This window comes from Pongo abelii, chromosome 11 (genome assembly GCF_028885655.2).
Source record: "Pongo abelii isolate AG06213 chromosome 11, NHGRI_mPonAbe1-v2.0_pri, whole genome shotgun sequence".
Lineage (NCBI taxonomy): Eukaryota > Metazoa > Chordata > Mammalia > Primates > Hominidae > Pongo > Pongo abelii.
In genome coordinates this window covers 90,126,481-90,142,423 of record NC_071996.2, presented here as the reverse complement: position 1 = coordinate 90,142,423, position 15,943 = coordinate 90,126,481, and the positions used below count along the sequence as shown (strand labels likewise).

At 36.7% G+C, this 15,943-nt stretch overlaps 1 long non-coding RNA gene across 2 annotated transcripts in view; it reads right to left on the bottom strand.

Annotated features, from left to right (window-relative positions):
• Nucleotides 1-15,943, bottom strand: part of LOC129058067 (uncharacterized) — a 195,069-nt gene that overhangs the window by 140,987 nt on the left and 38,139 nt on the right. The window contains exon 3 of one of the 2 annotated variants that reach the window (XR_010136062.1): nucleotides 11,319-11,394. The exons of the other annotated variant lie outside the window; for it this stretch is intronic. This is a non-coding gene — a long non-coding RNA (uncharacterized LOC129058067). The remainder of the gene's footprint in view (nucleotides 1-11,318; nucleotides 11,395-15,943) is intronic. 2 annotated transcript variants of the gene reach the window in all.

Genomic DNA, 15,943 nt, shown 5'->3' with positions numbered 1-15,943 from the left:
TTTGGTTTTTTGTCCTTGCGATAGTTTACTGAGAATGATGATTTCCAATTTCATCCATGTCCCTACAAAGGACATGAACTCATCATTTTTTATGGCTGCATAGTATTCTATGATGTATATGTGCCACATTTTCTTAATCCAGTCTATCATTGTTGGACATTTGGGTTGGTTCCAAGTCTTTGCTATTGTGAATAGTGCTGCAGTAAACATATGTGTGCATGTGTCTTTATAGAAGCATGATTTATAGTCCTTTGGGTATATACCCAGTAATGGAATGGCTGGGTCAAATAGTATTTCTAGTTCTAGATCCCTGAGGAATCGCCACACTGAACTCCACAATGGTTGAACTAGTTTACAGTCCCACCAACAGTGTAAAAGTGTTCCTATTTCTCCACATCCTTTCCAGCACTTGTTGTTTCCTGACTTTTTAATGAATGCCATTCTAACTGGTGTGAGATGGTATCTCATTGTGGTTTTGATTTCCATTTCTCTGATGGCCAGTGATGGTGAGCATTTTTTCATGTGTTTTTTGGCTGCATAAATGTCTTCTTTTGAGAAGGGTCTGTTCATGTCCTTCGCCCACTTTTTGATGGGGTTGTTTGTTTTTTTCTTGTAAATTTGTTGGAATTCATTGTAGATTCTGGATATTAGCCCTTTGTCAGATGAGTAGGTTGCGAAAATTTTCTCCCATTTTGTAGGTTGCCTGTTCACTCTGATGGTAGTTTCTTTTGCTGTGAAGAAGCTCTTTAGTTTAATTAGATCCCATTTGTCAATTTTGGCTTTTGTTGCCATTGCTTTTGGTGTTTTAGACATGAAGTTCTTGCCCATGCCTATGTCCTGAATGGTAATGCCTAGGTTTTCTTCTAGGGTTTTCATGGTTTTAGGTCTAACGTTTAAGTCTTTAATCCATCTTGAATTAATTTTTGTATAAGGGATAAGGAACGGATCCAGTTTCAGCTTTCTACATATGGCTAGCCAGTTTTTCCAGCACCATTTATTAAATAGGGAATCCTTTCCCCGTTGCTTGTTTTTCTCAAGTTTGTCAAAGATCAGATAGTTGTAGATATGCGGCATTATTTCTGAGGGCTCTGTTCTGTTCCATTGATCTATATCTCTGTTTTGGTACCAGTACCATGCTGTTTTTGTTACTGTAGCCTTGTAGTATAGTTTGAAGTCAGGTAGCATGATGCCTCCAGCTTTGTTCTTTTGGCTTAGGATTGACTTGGCGATGCAGGCTCTGTTTTGGTTCCATATGAACTTTAAAGCAGTTTTTCCCAATTCTGTGAAGAAAGTCATTGGTAGCTTGATGGGGATGGCATTGAATCTATAAATTACCTTGGGCAGTATGGCCATTTTCACGATATTGATTCTTCCTATCCATGAACATGGAATGTTCTTCCATTTGTTTGTATCCTCTTTTATTTCATTGAGCAGTGGTTTGTAGTTCTCCTTGAAGAGGTCCTTCACATCCCTTGTAAGTTGGATTCCTAGGTATTTTATTCTCTTTGAAGCAATTGTGAATGGGAGTTCATTCATGATTTGGCTCTCTGTTTGTCTGTTGTTGGTGTATAAGAATGCTTGTGATTTTTGTACATTGATTTTGTATCCTGAGACTTTGCTGAAGTTGCTTATCAGCTTAAGGAGATTTTGGGCTGAGACAATGGGGTTTTCTAGATATACAATCATGTCATCTGCAAACAGGGACAATTTGACTTCCTCTTTTCCTAATTGAATACCCTTTATTTCCTTCTCCTGCCTGATTGCCCTGGCCAGAACTTCCAACACTATGTTGAATAGGAGTGGTGAGAGAGGGCATCCCTGTCTTGTGCCAGTTTTCAAAGGGAATGCTTCCAGTTTTTGCCCATTCAGTATGATATTGGCTGTGGGTTTGTCACAGATAGCTCTTATTATTTTGAGATACATCCCATCAATACCTAATTTATTGAGAGTTTTTAGCATGAAGGGTTGTTGAACTTTGTCAAAGGCCTTTTCTGCATCTATTGAGATAATCATGTGGTTTTTGTCTTTGGTTCTGTTTATATGCTGGATTACATTTATTGATTTTCATATATTGAACCAGCCTTGCATCCCAGGGATGAAGCCCACTTGATCATGATGGATAAGCTTTTTGATGTGCTGCTGGATTCGGTTGGCCAGTATTTTATTGAGGATTTTCGCATCAATGTTCATCAAACATATTGGTCTAAAATTCTCTTTTTTGGTTGTGTCTCTGCCTGGCTTTGATATCAGGATGATGCTGGCCTCATAAAATGAGTTCGGGAGGATTCCCTCTTTTTCTATTGATTGGAATAGTTTCAGAAGGAATGGTACCAGTTCCTCCTTGTACCTCTGGTAGAATTCGGCTGTGAATCCATCTGGTCCTGGACTCTTTTTGGTTGGTAAGCTATTGATTATTGCCACAATTTCAGAGCCTGTTATCGGTCTATTCAGAGATTCAACTTCTTCCTGGTTTAGTCTTGGGAGGGTGTATGTGTCGAGGAATTTATCCATTTCTTCTAGATTTTCTAGTTTATTTGCGTAGAGGTGTTTGTGGTATTCTCCGATGGTAGTTTGTATTTCTGTGGGATCGGTGGTGATATCCCCTTTATCATTTTTTATTGCATCTATTTGATTCTTCTCTCTTTTCTTCTTTATTAGTCTTGCTAGCGGTCTATCAATTTTGTTGATCCTTTCAAAAAACCAGCTCCTGGATTCATTAATTTTTTGAAGGGTTTTTTGTGTCTCTATTTCCTTCAGTTCTGCTCTGATTTATTTCTTGCCTTCTGCTACCTTTTGAATGTGTTTGCTCTTGCTTTTCTAGTTCTTTTAATTGTGATGTTAGGGTGTCAATTTTAGATCTTTCCTGCTTTCTCTTGTGGGCATTTAGTGCTATAAATTTCTTACCTCATTAAACTTACATTTGAAGAGTTATCAAGGCAATTCTATTTCTGTCAAAACTCATATGTGTATCAATTTGTCAAAAAAAAATTAAATTGATAGACAGAAAGCAAAGAAGGCCTCTCCTTTAGGCCAGCCTGGTGCATAGTATGCCAGGATTGGGAAAAGGAAATTTTATAAAAACTGAAATAATGAAAAAAAATTATGTAAAATATGTAGGGTTTTAAAGCCACTCCCCTCAGGTTTAACATATTTAAAAACAAAAGGCATATTTGCTGCTTTCTATGAAAGCTAGTTTTCTTTGTAGAAAACTAGTTGCTTACAAAACTAAACATAGTCTTACCATAGAACCCAGCAATTGCTTTCCTAGATATCTACCCAAATGAGTTAAAAGCCATATCCACACGGAAAAACCTGCACATGAATTTTTATAGTTGCCAAAAACTGGAAGCAACAAAGATGTCCCTCAAAAGGGCAAATGGATAAAAAAATTGTGGTACATTCAGACAATGGAATATTATTCAGCAATATAAAGAAATGACCTATCAAGTCTCAAAAATATGGAGGAACTTTAAGTGTCCATTGCTAAATAAAAGAAACCAGTCTCAGAAGGCTATATCTTGTTTGATTCCAACTACGTGACCTGCAGGAAAAGGCAAAACTACAGGGACAGTAAAAAAGATCATTGGTTGCCAGGGGTTCAAGTTGGGAGAAGAGACGTAAATAGGTAAAACACAGGCGATTTTTAGGACAGTGAAACTAACCTACAAGATATGGTAAAGGTGGTTATGTGACATTATACGCTTTTCAAAATCCATATGACTGCACAACACAAAGAGTGAACCCTAATTTAAACTATGGATTTTAGTTAATACAGTATTTCAGTATGTTGATTAACTGCAAGAAATGTACCACAGAATGCAAGACATTAATGATAGAAGAAGCTGTGAGTGAGGGAGAATGAGTATATGGGAACTCTATATGATCTGCTGAATTTTCTGTAAATCTAAAGTTGCTCTAAAAAATAAGTTCTACTAATTAAAAACATTAATCCATTAATCAGTAAACAATATAAATAATCAGCTCCACTGAAAAGTTAATTTATTAACTAGGGTATAGTTCCCAATTTAAAAACAGGTCATATTAAAAAATGCACTTAACTAAAATTTAGTTAAATGCACTTAACTAAAATTTATACAAAACTTTGCATACTGTTTTCTTTGTAAACAATGTAATAAATAGTAATTTGTGATCAAACAAAATTAAATCTATATAATGTCAAAATAAGTTTTATTACAAAATATTTTTATATGTATAATATACTAAAAGCCTAAATATAACTATTTTCAATTATCTTAACATATTTTATTTAAAATGCATATAATGTGAACCCATGTAATATGAACTAATGGAGAAAGAAACATGTTCTAATAACATATTCTCAGTGTTTCCTTACAAATGCCTTTCTCTTTCAAATGGTTCCATTTACTAAAAGAAAACAGTTTATTATGCATCTTAAAGCAAAAATTAATAGATAATGAAATACATGTAACATTAGAGCCATTCAAATATCAGTTATCAACATATTCTTTATGACTTGTCTTCAGTCTGATAGCAGTAAGGGACAGCTTTAAGATCTTAGGTCTCTTAAGCCAAGCTGAGCATCTTTCACTCATCTGAGGGACATTCAGACCTGTCTCCTCACAGTTTTGGGGGAGAGTTGGGGCAAGGATATGAGCAGGTGGGAGAAAATAGTGGTTTCCTGGCAATCACAAGTCCTTCATCTCTCTAATATCAGTGTATAAGCCTCCTAGTTCCATAGAGGCCAGGGTACGTAAAGTTTGCTTCTAGTGCAGCAGGGCAAATAGGTTCATTGTGTAACTTCTCCCTAATTCATGAGAAGGGAGGAGGGATGATTCATTTACATGTCATCATTTCCTAAAGTATAGTTATCATTTCTGCAAAAAGGAATGATGGTAATGGTAGGAGATTAGTCAACCAAGACTGCTTCCCATCACCTACTGAAACTTAATTTCTTCTCACATATGAATGTTCTTAAGTCAATGTACATTCCACTCACAACTTACATATATATATATATATATATATATATATATATATATATATATATATTTAGACGGAGTCTCTGTCACCCAGGCTGGAGTGCAGTGGTGCCATCTCGGCTCACTGCAACCTCTGCCTCCCGGGTTCAATCAATTCTCCTGTCTCAGCCTCCCAAGTAGCTGGGACTACTTGGCTCCTGCCACCACACCTGGCTAATTTTAGTATTTTTAGTAGAAATGGAGTTTCACCATATTGGTCAGGCTGGTCTCGAGCTCCTGACCTCAGGTAATCCATCCAGCTCGGCCTCACAAAGTGCTGAGTATACAGGCATCAGACACCATGCCCAGCCAACTTGTATATAATTGCAATAAATGGAAAAATCCATAATGTCTAAATACCTTTTTAGGAGGCATTAATTTGAACACATTCTTCTGCAGACATTTTTAGATCTCAGACCTATGAATTCAGTATCTAGTAACATAATTTAATTCTTCATGTCTCAAAAGGCAAAAAAATGTAGGTAAAATGTTTGCTAATTATTCCTATTCGCAGAGGTGGTAACAGTATAGTGATCGAATTCAGAATATGTTAATTTTCTATTTATTTGATGAGAAATTTATCAAGAAACAAATTAAGTGCAATTACAAAAGCACTCTATGTACCCATATTTGAATAAAATACTTTGAAATAATTACTTGAAATAGGAAAGTACAAGATATATATTTAGAGAAGTAATATAAAACATACACAAGTAATTTTGTTTTCTTTTATTAATTTTTGATAAATGAATTTATAGAAAAGATTTTTTTCAAGGTCAATTTTCATGGAATTAATTAGTGAGATCAAAGACTATTTTAAACTTAGGTGGCAGATATTATGTAGCAGGACAGGAAGTCCAGCAGCCTGGAATATGAATCAGGAAGGAGTGAGGTCGCAGAGAGAGCAGAGTTGGGAGTTGGGGGGTGAGTGAGGCTTCTTGCCAGAGTCCGTAGTCCCAGGCTTAATTGTTCATCCAACTTTGTTATTTATCCAACTTTATCTGTTTGCATTATCATTACCTCTTCTAGCTATGACCTGCATCTCCTTCCTTACCTTGTTGAAATACAAAAGAGATTCACAGTGTTGTAAATAGAAAAATGATCTCCTGAAGATGTCCACATCCTAATCTCCAAAACCTGTGAGTATGTTAGGCCAGCAGTCCCCAACCCTTTTGGCACCAGGAACCAGTTTAGTGGAAGGCAATGTTTTCCATGGATGAAGGTTGGGGGTGAGGGTGAATGGTTTCAGGATGAAACTGTTCCATCTCAGATCATCAGGCATTAGTTAGATTCTGATGTATACATATGTAACTAACCTGCACATTGCACACATGTACCATAAAACCTAAAGTATAATAATAAAATAAAATTTTTAAAAAAAGAGTGCGCAAACTAGATCCTTTGCATGTGCAGCTTGCAATATGGTTCATGCTCCTATGAGAATCCATTGTCACTGCTAATCTGACAGGAGGTGGAGCTCCAGCGGTAATGCTTGCTCACCTGCCATAGGCTACATGGCAAAGGGGAATTAAGGTTGCAGATGGAATTAACATTGCTTATTACCTGTCTTTGTTTTGTTACAACTGCTAGAATAAAGAATGTGGAGTGAGAAAAGGGGGCATGTTGTCTTATAATGAGTAAAGTCATCAACTAGATATTTTAGAATGGTGTTCTAGTTCTCAGACACTAAGTAGTTGTATTAGTTTCTCGGGGTTATCATAGAAATTACTACTTGGTGGCTTAAAATAGCAGAAATTTTTTCCATCATAGTTCTGGAGGACAGAAGTTCAAAATCAAAGTGTTGGGAGGGTCGCACTCCTTCTGAAGTCTCTAGAAGAGAATCTTTCCTCATCTGGTGACTCCAGATTTTCCTTGGCTTGGGGCTGCATAATGCAGGTTTTTGCCTCTGTTTTCACATGGCCTTTTCTCCTGTGTGTCCTTTTCCCTGCTCTTCTGTTATAAAATCACTTGTCATTAGATTTATGGCCCATGATAATCCAGGGTAATCTCTTCATGTCATCGTTATCTTAATTGCATCTGCAAAGACTCTTCTTCCAAACAAGATCACATTCACAGGTTCTGGTGGACATATCACTTGGGAGGCTACCATTCAATCCACTACACCAGCTTTGTGTCCTTTATTCTCTGTGTATTTTGCTTTAACATCAAAAGAGATGGGGGAGGGGGTGAGAAGTAAGAATAGTACATTTAGATAACCATTAAGATAGTTTTCAACTTTTGTAGACCCCCTGGTTTATGAAACTTATAAATTCTGACAATAAGTAATATTGGTAAAGATTTGGAGCTGTAGTAACTCTTAAAGACTAAGAGAGGGATTGTAAATTTACACAATGAGTTCAGTAAACAGTTTGGCTTTATCTACTAAAGTTGCAGATGCACACCAATAATTCCATCCTAGGTATATAATCAAGGGAAACTCTTGTACATGAAGCAGGAAACATACACAAGACCATTCATCTGGTCCATCAGCAGCAATATAGACAACAATAAAAATAAATACATAGAGCTATATAGGGCAAATTGAGTATCATGAACATTATATGGAGTGAAAGAAACATATGTAGTCCATGAAGCATATGTATAAAGTTGCAAAATAGGCAAAATTAAAGCATATCTTTTAGGGCTCTGTATAAGGTGATAAAACTGTAAAGAAAAGTAACAGAATTATTATTTTAAAAATCATACTTATGGATAACTTCTTTAAGAGGGAAAGTGGGCTTTGAGATTATACAGCAGCATCTGGGGAGCTTCCAAGATGCTGGTAATGTCTTATTGTTGACTTCAGTGGTGATTACAGGGGTGTTTTCTTTATCATTATTCTTCCAAATAAACATATATATTTTCTACGCTTTTTTTTATGTAGGCTGTATCTCATAATAACAATAATAAAAGAATGAATGAAAGAAATAGAAGAGGAGATAGTAGTCTATGCCTTGACAGCTTTTGAATGTGATGGAAAGGAGAGAAGATGGCAACAACTACAGAAAGGCAGAGAAGTAAGAGAAGTTTCATTTTTCTTACATTTAGATAATCTGGACTAAGTTTCTAGCACGTCAATAAGAAAGGGAAAAAAGAGAAAAGAGTAATGTTTTGATTTCAGTTTAAGAGTCCTATTTATCTATAATCCTGTAAGAATCAGAATGTAAAGAAATAGAGTGATGCTGAAGATGCTCTCTGTGGCTCCTGGCACTAAAGTAGGGTTGCTGTAGCACTCGACAAAAGGCTGGTACCAGAGAGACACCTCCACGTGGGATTCCTTCCTCTTATCTAGAAGTCTAGCCAGTCCTTTGTTATCAGACTCTAATCTAGAATGTGCTGAAATAATGCTGAGATAAAGAATAAGGACTGGCTGTCTTATGGATAGGGTTTGGAAGAATTGGGGAGGTAGGACATCATTGGCTTTTGCTATGTACAAAAGGTGGAAATGGAAAGAAAGAAGGGGTGAAAATCCCAACTGGAGCAACAGGGGAAAAAAAGAAGCTCTTGTGACCATATGGAGAGAGGTAAAGATTATCAAATAAAAATTTAGAATGGGTTCCTGCACTTTCTGTTCTTGCAAAATTGAAATATACTGCAGTCATTAGGCTGTCAGTAAGTTGTAATGAAGTTAGGAAAATTTAATGCAATACATTAGCTCAATTGAAAACAGAAGTATCAATTTGACTTTAATTGATGAATAGCAACGAGATATTCTTCTGAAATGGAAGATTAATGTAAACTTGGTTTCAAAGTTGAAATACAAATTCAACTTCTGTCAAACTGGGGCAGCATACTTAATCCTCTTCTGAAGAATTAAACAAAGAGCCAAGTAGCAAGGTAGTGTTTTTCTGTACATTTATTTGTTCAATAAACATTTACTGGGCATTATTTTCCAGGAACTTCTTAAGGTGCTAGGGATTCAAAAAAAAATTTAAAAAGACATGGTCATATGTGTGGGTTGGATAACAGGAAGATGGGGCATTGATTAGAGATGAGCAAATCCATTCAATATAATATGGTACACACAATGATAAAAACGACTATCGGACTCTAAAACACAGGTTAAGGACACCTCGCCTAGGTGTGGTGCATAGGGGAATGAATAGTAGTAGTTAGACTCCACGACACGAAAAATGAGTGTATTCTAGGCAAAAGAACCTGAGTAAAGTGGAGGTATTGAAAAACACTGCAGTGTGTTTGTAAGAGAAATACACTAGCTGTTCAGTGCTGCTGATACACAAATATTAAGAGGGAAAAATGATAAATTAGGTTGTAGAGTTAGGTAGGGGGCTTCATCTCATAGGGCTTTACACTCAATGTTAAAGATACTATTCTTTACACTGTGGTCAGAAAATATATTTTTAGCAGGGACATGGCATAGTCAGATCTGTGTGTTAGGTAGGTCATTCTGAGAGCTCTGTGGAGTTGAGAGCTGACAGAAAATACTAATACAGCAGGAGAAATCAGTTGTAGGGCTTTGGAGCAATCCAAGAGAGAAATGGAAATCTGAATTAAGGTGGAAATGTTGGAGATAGAAAATCATGTGGTTGAGTAAGGAATCCCTCAGTTTCAAGTGACAGGGATTTCAACCCAGAATGCCACAAACAGAAGAAATAAAAAGCTCAGATATAAGCACAAATTGATAAGAGGCACAAATGATGCCATTATGCTATCCCCAGCTTCTGTGTGCCAGCTGTTCTTCTCCCAATTGAGCTTTATTTTTAGGCATTTTCATCTCCTGTGGTGACAAAGTGGAAATAAGAGCTCCAGTGTCATAGCTCAGTAATTCCAAGCCCAATAAAAGAGCTTGTTTTGTAACAAATTGTATAAAAATCTTGAGATTTTCTTGGTTATACCAGCAAAAACCACATGCAGAACCATGAACAATTCACAGTGACAGACTGTATATAATGGATGAAGAAAATAGAGTCAGAGGACTCGAGTTCTCTAGCACTAAAAAAAAAAAGTTTATAGTGAATGCCAAACAATACAGCATGGAGGAATGAAGAGTTAGGTTCTGTTGCCCTTGAGTAAGATATACAAACATTCTACAAAACCTTGGATCCAGTAAATAAGATGGGTTGAGGCTCTTTTTCTAACCACCACCACCAACAAAAATCCCAACCTTATTGCTAACTTTCGTTTTATTTCCTAGCCAAAAAACTATGTATTCATAAAGAAATGAAAAATGAGTCTAAATCTTAGAACAGATCTAGATTGCAGATGGTTTGGTTTGAGTATTATCAAAATATGTATGGTAATTAGACTTGTATGTGATCACCAGGAAGTGTGTAGGATAAAAAGCATGCCATATTGAGGAGAAAATGTTGGTTTATAATGATAATTATTATTGTACATCACTATATTCCTGATTATACTCATGCACTATTTCATTTATTTCTTACAACAGTTCTGTGAACTCTATTTGAAGTATGAAAAAACCTAGGCCCCAGAGATTTTTTTCATTTTGTAACTTTTTTCTTGCCCAGGTCAATATTAGCAGGAATAATACAGCTTAAATTATTAAATTATTGGGGAAGAGTCTCAGCCCATGTTACTTGTCACGACTTATCAAGATATAAAATCACCAATTCAACTGTTAAGGCACTTCTTAAAACAACAATCAAAACTGTTTTCAGGAATTTTATTGCTTGATTCAACATTTTGTTCCATAAAATGAAAATTAGTCAATGTCATCACCTCCCTTAACATTGGTAGAAGCTGCCAGGGGTACTTAATGCAGATATAGAATACTTCATCCAAAAAAGTCATTGTCAATTCTATTTGTATATAATACATTAATGAAATATGAGAATAGTCATCTATGGGCCCAGAATCACAAAATTTTGAAAAATAACTTTGTAAACTTATTTACCTTTTTAGAATTTTGTTATGAAAGTGCTGTTACCTAATATAATGTTTTGAAAATGTTACCATTTCTCATGTTTAGGCATTTAAAAAAAAAAGTAGAGTTACAAAAGATGTATTTTTTTCTGTACTTGCTTGTTTAGAGTTTATAACATAACAGAGAAAATAAAGTATGCTTATACAAATATAGGGGCTTATTTTTTTCATAAAAAAAGAGTAGAAAAATTATACAAGAAACATTTGTTGGATTTGCCATTACTGAATGTGAACTGACTTCAGCTAATTTTAACTCAAGTTATTTTAGGGGCTGAGAACTTGTTCTTTTTTTCCTTGCCTGTATGCATTCTCATCGGGGGTGCACTTTCACTATGAGGTTGTATTATTTGTATGCAGTTATGTTAAAGAGGCAAAATCATGCAATGTGCCGCCCCATGAACCACCAAGGCTTACCCTCACAAAAGCTGGTGTTGCTTCATTGCTGCTGGAACATTCTCTCCTTCTTCTCTTTATATTCTCTTTTTCTTCCCTGTAGGAAATTTATGCGTTTGAAGAGAATAAAATAGATCCTGGGGGTCTCATTTATTCTTGCTTGGTTTATTTTGTTCCATATAACACCTCACACATTTCTTATAAATTAATAGAACTTATTCATTAGGATTTTTCTTCTGTTGTCACTTTAGCATATTTTCATAAACCATAAACAGTTATACTAAAGGCTATAGCAAATAACAAAATAATAGCTTCCTAAAAAAAAAACCAGAAATCTTTTTCACTCTATAGTCTCATAAAACATTCACTGTATTTAAACTGGTTTAGGGAAATAAATTTTGAAAATATGATCACTTTAATGAGCCAAGATAGGGCAAAAGACAGCTCCTTGAGGACATTCTTACTTTCTAAGATTTTTTTTTTTTTTTACTGAATATACTGAATAGTACAGTATTCTTGCAAACTTCTTGTAACTCTGTAACATTTCTGCTTCATTTTCTTCACAGGTGAGAAAATAATCTTCAGATGCTCCTAGTTGATTACTTTATCTTCTTTCTTCTGAATTATACTCTAAGGAATTTTTCACATATAGCACTAGTCCTTTAATGCTTTGTGCAATCAATTTTTTTTATGAAATGTCTGAAAAATGTAGTACACATTTGAAAATTCATAATGCACATTGGCATTCTTAGAACTCAGAACACTTCATTCACATATTTAGATCAATATCCCCACTTGGATGCTCCTTTTACAAGAATTTTCAAAATCAGTAATTTCCAAAACTACCTCATGCTATCAAACTAAATCTCAGGAAATGGCACCATCATCTACCAGGGTATCCTTGTAGTAGCAAGAATTCCAAAAAGCCCCAGTGATCTAGACCCTTTTATAATCTTCTCTCCCTGACTATGAGAGACTTTTGAATATGATGGGAGATTAGTTCCAAAATTAGGTTATCTAATTAATCAGGGTTCTCTAGAGGGACAGAAGTAATAGAGGGACAAAAATAATAGGTCCCCTCAGGACCTGCTCGAGCCCAGTCACACATATACCACTTCCATTTGATGATAGACTGCTTCTGTGCATGCCCCACTTTAGAGCTAGATGGGTCAGAGAACACCCAGTTCATGATAGGCAGTTCAGGTCATATGGAGACTTGATGACACATAGTCAAATGTTCAGTTTCCGCTAAAGCCCAGTAACAGGCCAAGAGCTGCCTCTCAAAAGGAGAGTAGTTATCTGCAGAAGATGGTAGGGCCTTGCTCCAAAATCCTAGAGGCCTCTATTGTGATTCACCTATGGGGACCTGCCAAAGGCTCCAAACAGCACCCTTATCTGCCACTGACATCTCAGCCACCATTGGATCTTCTGGGTCATATAGCCCAAGTGGCAGAGCAGCTTGCACAGCAGCCTGGACCTGCTGCAGAGCTTTCTCCTGTTTTGGACCCCACTCAAAACTGGCAGCCTTTTGGGCCACTTGATAAATGGGCTTGAGTAACACACCCAAATGAGGAATGTATTGCCTCCAGAATGCAAATAGGCCCACTAGGCATTGCGTCTTTTTCTTGGTTCTAGGAGAGGCCAAATGCAGCAACTTATCCTTCACCTTAAAAGGAATATCTCAACAGCCCCATACCACTGGACACCTAGAAATTTTACTGAGGTAGAAGGTCCCTGAATTTTAATTCAATTTATTTTCTATTCTCTGACACACAAATGTCTCATAAGTAGGTTTAGTGTGTTTGCTACTTCTTGCTCACAGGATCCATTAGCATAATGTCATCAATGTAACAGACCAGTGCGATATCTTGTAGAAGCAAAAAGTGATCAAGGTCTCTCTGAATAAGATTATAACACAAAGCCAGAGAATTGATATACCCGAGGTTGAACAGTAAACATATACTGCTGGCCTTGCCAGCTGCGGCAAATTGCTTCTGTTGAGCCTTATGGACAGAAATGGAAAAAAAAGGCATTTGCCAAGCCAGTGGCTGCATACCAGGTGCCAAGAGATGTAATTTGCTCAAGCAATGAAAGGAAGTTTGGTACAGCAGCTGTAATTGGAGTCACCATTTGGTTAAGCTTACAGCAATTCACTGTCATTCTCCAAGATTCATCTTTCTTCTGCACCGGCAAAATGGGAGAGTTGAATGGGGATGTGGTGGGAATCATCACCCCTGTGTCTTTCAAGTTCTTAATGGTGGCACTAATCTCTGCAATCCCTCCAGAGATGCAATATTGTTTTTGATTTACCAGTTTTCTAGGCAGAGGCAGCTCTAATGGCTTCCATTTGTTCTTTCCCAACATAATAGCCCTCACCCTAACAGTCAGGGAGCCAATGTAGGGGTTCTGCCATCTGATAAGTCAATGTCTATGCCAATTATGCATTCTGGCACTGGGGAAATTACCACAGGATGAGTCCATGAACCCACTGGATCCACTGTAAGTCAGATCTGAGATAAAACTCCATTAATTACCTGACCTCCATAAGCCCCTACTTTAACTGGAGGACCACTATGACATTTTGGGTCCCCTGGAATCAACGTCAGCTCAGAGCCAGTGTCCAGTAGTCCCCAAAATGTCTGATCATTTCGCTTTCCCCAGTGCACAGTTAACCTTGTCAAAGGCTGTAGATATCCTTTAGAAAGAATGGGAGAAAGATTGACATGATATATTGTCAGTAGTGTATCTAGAAAGTAACTAACTTGCTTTTGATTTTACAGGTTCATAGGTGGAAGGGACTTGCCCTGTGTCAGATGAGACTTTGGACTGTGCACTTTTGTTAATACTGAAATGAGTTAAGACTTTGGGGGACTGTTGAAAAGGCATGATTGCTGTTGAAATGTGAGGACATGAGATTTGGGAGGGGCCAGGAGTGGAATGATATGGTTTAGCTGTGTCCCCACCCACATCTCACCTTAAATTCCCACATGTTGTGGGAGGGACCCAGTTGGAGGTAATTGAATCATAGGGGCAGGTCTTTCCCCTGCTGTTCTCATGATAGTGAATAAGTCTCATGAGATTTGACGGTTTTAAAAAGCAAACCTCTTTTGTAAATTGCCCAGTCTCTGGTATGTCTTTTTCAGCAGCATGAAAACTGACGAATACAGATTCCATAGGTGGGAGATTCTGTGATGCTGTCTTTGAAGATAAAGGAGGTCATGTGGCAAGTAATGCAATACTATCTAGTTATTGAGAGCAGCCCCCTGCTGACAGGTAGGAAGACAACAGAGACCTCAAATTTACAATTCAAAAGTTGTTCCACCAACAATGTTAATGAGCTTGGAAATGGGTTTTTCCCCAGAGCTTATAAATGAAGACACATGACAAACTTCTGCTTTCAGCCTAATGATACCTAGAGATTCCAGCCACATTGTTCTGGACTTCCATATAAAGAACTGTGAGGAAATAAATGGGTGTTGTTGTAAGTTGTTAATTTATGGTAATTTGTTATACAGCAAAAGAAAACTAGCATACTTATATTCTGCATCACTAATTCCTATTGATTCAATTTTCTAATTTGCCCACTTTCCATCTCATTAACCAGCATCTTAGTCTAAATCACCATTAACTCTTACATAGACTGCTAGTCACCTCACAGACATATCATCTGAACTATCCATTCTCTACATAGATATTAGAGTATATAATATATTAGAGTATATATAGGTATATAATAGATATTAGAGTATTCTTTTACAGACAAATTCTATTACTGTCACCTCTCTCCTGCTTTAAAACTGACAATGACTTATTATTTCTCTAAGAATAGAGGTTTTGAAAAATCCTTAACCCAAACTCTGCACATCTATTAGGTTGGTGCAAAAGTCATTACTTTACACCAACCAAATAATTTGCATTTGCTTTTACAATAAAAGTAACGGCATAAACCGCAGTGACTTTTGCACCAGATTAATATGTACTCTGATCTCATGCCCCTTCCCTTTTTTTCATATGACAGTCATATTGGTAATTTTTCAGTCCCAAAATGATGTTTCTTCCACCTCCTCTTCCTTTTCATGGAATACTCTCCCCTCTTCTTCAACTACTATTTCCCTGAGTCAATGCTTCTTAATCATGGAGACACTATTTAAAATTAGGTCCTCTAGGGAAATTTCCTTACCCTATAGGTTATTCTAGTCCTCTTTTTATATGATGTTGTAGCACACATAGCTTACTCTTCCCCCATAGCATTTAAATAGAATTATTTACATGCAATTTTTTAAAGTAAGATCTGTATACATTCTTCAGTACTGCCAGTATTATGCACCAAATACTGTGTCAGATGGACTATGTGTGAAGCAGTAACTTATGACATATTTAAATGCATCAAAAGTAGAATCTCCAGAGCATTTCAACTGCCCCTTTTCTTTAACCCTCCCCATCACATATTGCCCGAATGACCTTGTTAATATGTAAAAATCAAAGCTTGTCACTTGCTATGGTTTGGTTTGGTTTGCCCCTGTCAAAAGTCAAAACCCGTGTTGAAATTTGATCTCCAATGTGGCAGCACTGAGGAGTAGCTAGTGAGAGGTGTTTGTGTCATAGGGATGGATTCCTCATGAGTAGATTCATGCCCTCCTAAGAGA